Raw genomic sequence first — 8,394 nt, forward strand, 5'->3', positions numbered from 1 at the left:
GAGAGGGAGAGGACTTTTCACGAGTGATATTACTACGCCGAGTCGAAGTGCTCCCAAGCACTTGCTGTGGTATTCCGCCATACATTATAGTTATCCACTGTACATGCTTAGAAAAGTGCTACGTTTTATTTTGAGTCACCATTCTTGGTCGAGTTACTCTACTGGTGTAACTGTATTTAAATAGGGAAAATGTGGAGGTGTTTAGTCGCTTCTCTGCTTGGCCCCTATTGAATGAACTGGGCTAGTTAAGTGCGATCAAAGTGTCTCGCGCGCCAGAGCGATTGAGTGCATGCACTGAGACGAAAGAGGTGTGTATCAACTCGTCTTAGTAAAGGGAATAACATAGTTTAATATGAAAAAACGGTGGAGTATCCCTTTAAAGTAAAAATAAATTAAATCCTGACCATATGCTACTATATCTACATTCTCATTGAAGGAGGGACATTTTCATTTCTCCTTTTTGTAGGTCTCGTTTCACTTAATCATTTCAAACACTTAATCACTAACCCTGTTTTTTGTCCGGGCTTCACCTGCACTCCACACTTTCTTAGACACAAACGCCTCGGGAGGGGTAGGTGGCAAGACATCTCCCTCGATGTCCGTTTCCTCCTCACTGGAAGCCAGCAGGGGTTTTGGTGCTCTATATTCAGTTAAAAACATACATTTAAACTTTTACAACAGAATACACTGGGAAAAAAGCTGTTTTTGTTGTTTGTTAGAGGCATACTGATCTAGTTTTGGACTCTAAAATATTGGCATCGATATTGCTTTTTATGATTTATTCCCACCAAAAAGAGTTTTTTTTTTATTGTATGTGGCTCAAGGCATTTTTCTAACAACTGCCATATTTGAGGTAAATGAAAAATGGAAATTAAAGGAAAAGGAAAAGTTTTTTTGAACCTGGACCTTATTTCTAGCACGAAATAAGTTCATAAACTCACCCGGAGAAGATTGGAGTCACCTGTCGTTTGCAAGAAATTTACATCCATCTCAATGAGTGCTTTTTCAGCAAAACGGTAGATGTCAGTGCCAGTAACATTTCAGCCTAAATAAAACATTATCAGTAACAACACGTCTTCTTTTCACCTATATATAGTTATACATTGCTAGTGCTATCCCTCGTTGACTTTGGAGCAGCTTGGTTGTCTTCCAGGGCTTTTAAATTTTTTTTTGCAAACAAGCCTGGGGTTATCTAGATAGCTTTGGGTTGACAGACGTCGATGACGTCACTTCCACATAATTTTGCACAATGAAGATGTCCTACACATCCTCAAAATCGGATATTCTGATATATTGTACTAAACTAGCAGTAGCAAGTTAGCAGGCCATTGATTGTAGTGTACAATGCTGAAATAAAATAATTATGTGGTGGCAAACGGCAATGACGTCATCAGCTCGTATTGACAAATCTTTTTAAAAATCCCTGGATGACATGTTCAAGTCATCAAGGGATAGCACTAGCAATGCATACATAATGGTGAATAGAAGACGTTTTGTCACTGATAATGTTTTATTTAGGCTGAAATGTTACTGGCCCCGACTTCTACCGTTTTGCTGGAATGGACGCAATTGCATGGATCAAAATATCTCCCGAAGGACAAAAAGTGACTCCAAACTTCCCGGGGTAAGTTTATGAAAATATCACATGCTAGAAACAAGGTTTAAAAAAAAAAACAGTACAGGTTAAAAAAAAAACAGTACTTGTCCTTTAATGCCAGAAATTCTGCAACGCCACAAACATTGTATTCTGTATATTACATTACCTCCTTTTTCGCCTTGCAGGCATTTCATCACCATCTGTCTGTAAGTCAGACGTTGCCTCCGCTTTTTTACATTTTTGGCGAGCAGCCTCGAAAGTGTCTTAATAACAAAAGGAAAAAGGGTATTAGTATGCAATCTATGGTGACCGTGATAAAAAAAACTATTTAGGTGTTTGCACCTAAATTCCTGGAGTTGAATAAACATGAAAAAATATTGTTTACCATTTATGATGACTGATGTTGGTTCAGACAAAAGACAATTGAATATAGAAATCACAATTTTACAGCCTAAATTTGAAAAGTACATTATTGGCACACATAGAAATTGATGTCTTATTGACACTGAGATAGATAGATGACAGACAAAGTATTTGTCAAATTCAGAAAGAACCTCTTACCTGCCCATCCAAGTACTCTGATGGAGTATTTCGGCCACGATTCCTCTGGCTTCTGTCGGTCCTTCACAGCCTTGGTTACATTACGGCCTGATGGCCAGAAACACTCACTGTGTTCTTCGGTCATCCAACAAGTTGGAATTATATCCACCACAGCTTTGCCATCATGGGTCTCGTCAATAAACTCGACAATACAGTACAGGGACATGCTGCAAAGTTCATAATGGTTACTGATTGTGTAATTGGACAAATGCAACAGCTCCATCCTGCAATGGCAGAAGTATTAGTCTCTCAGTTAAATCTGTGACCGACACACTGTGCAGCTGGTGAGACAGCCGTGTCACTGTTCTAATCCCCACACACGTTGACTCAATAGGGTAGTTGTAAAAGCTGTCTTGTTTTTCATAAAACTGACAGACTGCGTACATACCCCCCGATACCAACTCAACAATGTTCCGAACCACAGCAACTTTTCCCTTAACATTAAAACAATTGCTGCCTTTACGACGTGAAATTATATTGCCATCATGTCTGTACTTCATGTACTGCATGCGGACAGGAACATCAGGGAGAGTCGGACCTGAGAAATGTGGTTGTAGAGGCTTATTTGCCCTCTCTTTTCCACTTTTAAGGGAGAGTGAACTCTGTTTTTCACTGAGACGCCTTACGAGTTGTTGAACTGCGCCTTGGGGCCGTCTCACCATCCGCTTCATAGTCCCCAGATGGTTTTCGAAAGGGAAACATGACACGTTGTCTAGGGAACCAAATTTTCTGGCATCATCAGCGAGATGGATGAGTGAGTGAGTGTTATAGACTAGCTGCTCTGATCCATATATCTGTCCAAAATTTGTCACATAACATTTCAGTAGCTTGCCTGCATATTCACAGTGCTCAGAGCACAAGGCTGGACTGAGAAGTATCCTCATTGCAACTGAGAGTATCATAAAGTTTTTGTACAGCCTTGTTGGTAGGCGTCCTTTCAGTACCACAGGACCTGTGTACAACAGAAACTGCCGATATTCAGTGGCCTTCCAATTTCTGTATTCTCTAAGTGACCTTGGCTTACATGAAAAATTCTGTGGGAGATTTGCTCTGATTGATTCCAAGTGATCAGAAATCATGTTGATTGTGGAAGAAGAAAGACGACTACTTAAAGGTCCCTTGGTCCAAAGATGTACAATTCTTCTAACATGTCCTAAGCATACCAAATGCATATAGTCAAGGACAAAGCTTGACACCATTCTAATCCCAAGCTCTTGTAGCGGTGAGACTATATCATTATGGTGATGTTCGCTATCGAGCTGCTGATCAAAGGTCAAGTCTGTTCGAAGCGGTGCAGTCAATTCTGGAAACACAACTGTACCTAAATGAACCCCATGCTCAGTGCATCGCTCGCAGGAGCTGTAGCCAGTGTGACCTTTGATGCATTTCAAGTAGGCACGAGCAGGTGCATCACAGATAAATGCATCTGGAAGAGCAACATTGTAATGTCTTGCATTGTATTCTAGACCATCATGCATTAATAGCTTCAACTCCTCAATGAAATCCTTCAGGTATTCATGAACCAATTGAGGCTTTGTTGGGCCTGCAAACAGACCAATGACACCCACATTAGCTCTGGGAAGTTCCTTGATCTTAACCAGAATAGGCCATAACTCCTGTTTAGAGCTGCCTGAGAGGGGTATACCATCAATGTTGATGCGCAGTGTTATAGTGTCTACTGAGGAATGTGATTCCTGTGACAGGGCTGAAATGATTGCGTTAGACACTCCAATATGGCAGTAGCATCCAGTTCCGATGTCTTTGATTTCGTAGGTTGTTGAGGTTGACAAAAGAGTTCTTGGATCTTTTGGTAACTCCAAGCCACATTGCACTAATAAGTGCAACAGCTCTGACAGGGCACTATGTGAAATATTGTGATTTACTGACCAGTCTCCCAATTTCCTTCTAATGTCACTAAAGCTACAAGGGTCTGATTTTTCAACTGTGCTTTCCGAATCAGTCTGATCATTTGTGGCTTAAAAACTGTGTTTGGAAACAACTTCAGAATGTGATTCTTCATCACTTTGAGACCCCAGCTCTTCACTGTGATGTCCACAGATCTGCTTGTCATTTGAATTGTTACTTCCATGAGACTTAAAGTCTTCCTCTGATGCATTGAAATCCATATTTGTTGGCACAATGTCCTCGTCATTATGGCAGCCTTCCAAATAATTCAAGTGCTCCTGTACTTTCATTTTAACACGTCTTCATTTAGTCCAACGACTGTCGTCATAATCCATTTTTCTTTTGGAACTGTAATAGACAAAGCTTTTATACTTTATAAAACCGACAGACATATTGAGGTGTTTAAGTTAAAGACCTGCTGACTGTCACACACGTGTGTGTGAAATAATTGTGGCTCAGATAATATATTCCAATATCCAAACATTGTGACTCATCCCCAATCTGCATGGTCTGTTTAAAGGGGAAAGGGGGGTAAGATTGTGGCCAAAACTCAGGGTTTCCCGCAGCACTTTGAAACTAAGGCGGCCGCCTAAGCAACACACGCCAACAGCACATGACAACTACGTCGTCAAAAAAAATTATATGAGCGATATCCGCCGAGTTACTCTGTCCTGTTTTCTCCCTTTCAATCTTTAAATATGTGATAAGCCTTCGTGTTCGCTTCAGTCTTGTTATCAGCGCGTTCTTCCGCAGCGGTGCCAAGCACGTCAGAACAAACAGAAGAGAGGTGTGTGTGTGTGTGTGTGTGTTAGTGTTCATCTGAGCCTCATTGGTCTGTCACTGCTCGTCAATGTCAGAATATTTGAGATGACCAATCAAATCAAAGTAGGCGGGCTTTATGTTCGCAGCGCGAATTTTAGCAGAGCGACTGACAGGAGTGTCATTCAGTCGGTCTGTGTTCTGTCACGAGCCGCTTGCGCTGTTTGTGCGAACAAAATGCAGGCTGATATCCAGCAGTGTTTTTAATGTTGATGCAATGTTTCCCGAATATCCACACGATTTCAAATGTGACATTGATTTTATACAACAGATAAAAAACAAAACAAAAGGGTAACATTAAGTGATTTACTACGTTTAAAATAGTATAGTCAGGCTTATTGCTCTATTTTGCAACGAAATCTGTGGCTTTGAACGAATCGTGAGATTCAATGAACGACTCGATGACTCACACATAAAGACAATGAGTTACCGTCACCCACTGGCGATTTTTTAATATAATATTTGTATTAATATTAAATGATTTTTAACATTACCTATTTATTGAACATGGTTTTATTTTAGTAATTATTTATTTTTTAAAGGTATTACAAAGGTAAAAAAAATGAAATGGAAAAAATTTATTAAAGGGGGCAAATATTGTCCCTTAATGGAAAAGGTGTGACTGCAGTCTAAGTGGAAGAGGGGTACGGCACTCTAAAAAATTGGTTATGCAATTCCAAATCCCCCCCCCCCAACCCAACCCACCCACCACCACCACCTTAACTAACACATTTTCTGCGGGAAACCCTGAAAACTGATACTATAATCAAGTTTAATTGAGCAATATCAGGGTTTTTCCTTGACCAAATAAGGGAAATGAGAAATGAGAACTTTTGAAATGAGAATCCTGGCTAAACAACTGTGATATAAGTTAGTGATATAAGCATTTTAAATTAACATCATTTGGCAATGTCTTGTAACATATCAGGAGCATTTAAAGAAAACTTTTGAGGTCAATGTATGGAAACTTACGCCATATTTATAAACAACAGGGTACACCTCCTTCTGTCGCTTTCTTGTCTGGCAAGACCTTAATGAAATTGGACAAAAATTGAGCAAATCAGTGTTCAACAGGAACTTTCAATCAATAGAAAGATAAGTAACAAATGAACATAAAATAACCAGCTTACATGACACTAAGTGTGTGTGCGCGCGTGCGTGCGTGTAACTGTGTGCGTGTATGCGTGCAGAGCACACAGGGACATTAGTGTGTGTAAGCGTCCACGTTCGATTTCCTTTAAAGTCTGTGAACTTTTAAATCCAATGTATAAATATTGCTATCCACATGATGATGTTATGATGAGGTGGAAGCAAGGAGGAAGCAGGATCCAATTGCAGCACACTTTATTTAATAAACTCAAACTACATAAAGACTCTGGCTAGGGCACAAGACTCAGGAACAGAACCACCAACATCAATGTTACAACAACAAGAACTCACAAAGACTGGACTGAAACACAGGGCTTAAATACAAGGCCAAACAAGCTAAACAAGATAACAAGGGGGCGTGGTATACATGAACACAAACGAGGAGCGGGAAAACTGAACAGGACTGAACCAAAAGCACAAAGACAGGGGGAACACAGACAGGCATACAACATAGCCCCCCCTCTATGGGCGGCTCCCGACGCCCATCAAAACTAGAGACATAGTTCGGGAGGGTGGTGGAGCGGAGGCGGTCCCGGGGGAGGGATGGCGGGCCAGGTCCGTGCAGGGAACGGGACCGGGGTCTTGCGATGGCGGACCTGGGCCATGGAACATGGGCGGAGCTGGACGAACAGACTGCCAGGGCAGAGCAGGCTGTGGGCGTGTCCACGACGGAGCAGGCTGAGGGCGAGGCCACGGCGGAGCAGGCTGTGGGCGTGACCAGGGCGGAGCAGGCTGTGGACCCTCGGGCATCCAGGGCGAAGCTGTCGGACCCTCGGGCGTCCAGGGCGGAGCTTTCGGACCCTCGGGCGTCCAGGGCGGAGCTGTCGGACCCTCGGGCGTCCAGGGCGGAGCTGTCGGACCCTCGGGCGTCCAGGGTGGAGCAGGCTGCGCAGGCGACCAGGGTGGACTAGGTAGTTCGGGCGGCCACGGCGGCGAGGACCCTTCCGGCGGCCACGGCGGCGAAGACCCCTCAGGCGGCCACGGTGGCGAAGACCCCTCGGGCGGCCACGGCGGCGAAGACCCCTCGGGCGGCCACGGCGGCGAAGACCCCTCGGGCGGCCACGGCGGCGAAGACCCCTCGGGCGGCCACGGCGGCGAAGACCCCTCGGGCGGCCACGGCGGCGAAGACCCCTCGGGCGGCCACGGCGGCGAAGACCCTTCGGGCGGCCATGGCGGTGAAGACCCCTCGGGCGGCCACGGCGGTGAAGACCCTTCGGGCGGCCACGGCGGTGAAGACCCCTTGGGCGGCCACGGCGGTGCGGCTTTCACAGTCCCGTCCAGGATCCTACTGCCCCCCCCCCCCCAAATTTTCTTGGGGGCAGCCATGGGGTCATCAGCAGGATCAGCGGGCTCTGGCGCAGGATCAGCGGGCTCTGGCGCAGGATCAGCGGGCTCTGGCGCAGGATCAGCGGGCTCTGGCGCAGGATCAGCGGGCTCTGGCGCAGGATCAGCGGGCTCTGGCGCAGGATCAGCGGGCTCTGGCGCAGGATCAGCGGGCTCTGGCGCAGGATCAGCGGGCTCTGGCGCAGGATCAGCGGGCACCGGCTCAAGTGTGTGCGTAGCCCACACACACCACATGGCTGTGGCCATAATGGCCAGTGTTGCGGTCACTAAGGGCTCAGGCGGCGCATGCGTGGCGTGATCAGTCTCTGGCTGGGCAGACGTGACGTGAACGGTCTCTGGCTGGACGTGGCTGACGTGAAGCTCTGGCTGGACATGGCTGACGTGAAGCTCTGGCTGGACGTGGCTGACGTGAAGCTCTGGCTGGACGTGGCTGACGTGAAGCTCTGGCTGGACGTGGCTGACGTGAAGCTCTGGCTGGACTGTGAGCTGGCAGGGTGCTTCATCAGCCAAGCCCACAGTAAATGCCGAACCACCTAAGTAAAGGGCCAGGTCAATATATCCCTCTAGGGTCCAGCCAGTATAGTTATCCGGCATCAGCCTGGCAATATCCACATCCAACCCGCTCCAGAACAGGTCCATGAGCTCAGAGTCTTCAAAAGATCCCAGAAGGCAGCAGTTCAAAAAGTCCCTCACGTACCTCTCGATCGGCTGGCCATCTTGAAACATTGAGGCAAGAAATCTTCTTAGTGCCTGGTTGCTGACTGCTGCTGGATCCATGTTTGGTGAGTTCTTCTGTTATGATGAGGTGGAAGCAAGGAGGAAGCAGGATCCAATTGCAGCACACTTTATTTAATAAACTCAAACTACATAAAGACTCTGGCTAGGGCACAAGACTCAGGAACAGAACCACCAACATCAATGTTACAACAACAAGAACTCACAAAGACTGGACTGAAACACAGGGCTTAAATACAAGGCCA

The sequence above is a fragment of the Rhinichthys klamathensis genome, unplaced genomic scaffold (genome assembly GCF_029890125.1).
Source record: "Rhinichthys klamathensis goyatoka isolate OS25496 unplaced genomic scaffold, OSU_Roscu_1.1 h1tg000018l_1, whole genome shotgun sequence".
NCBI classification, from domain to species: Eukaryota; Metazoa; Chordata; class Actinopteri; order Cypriniformes; family Leuciscidae; genus Rhinichthys; species Rhinichthys klamathensis.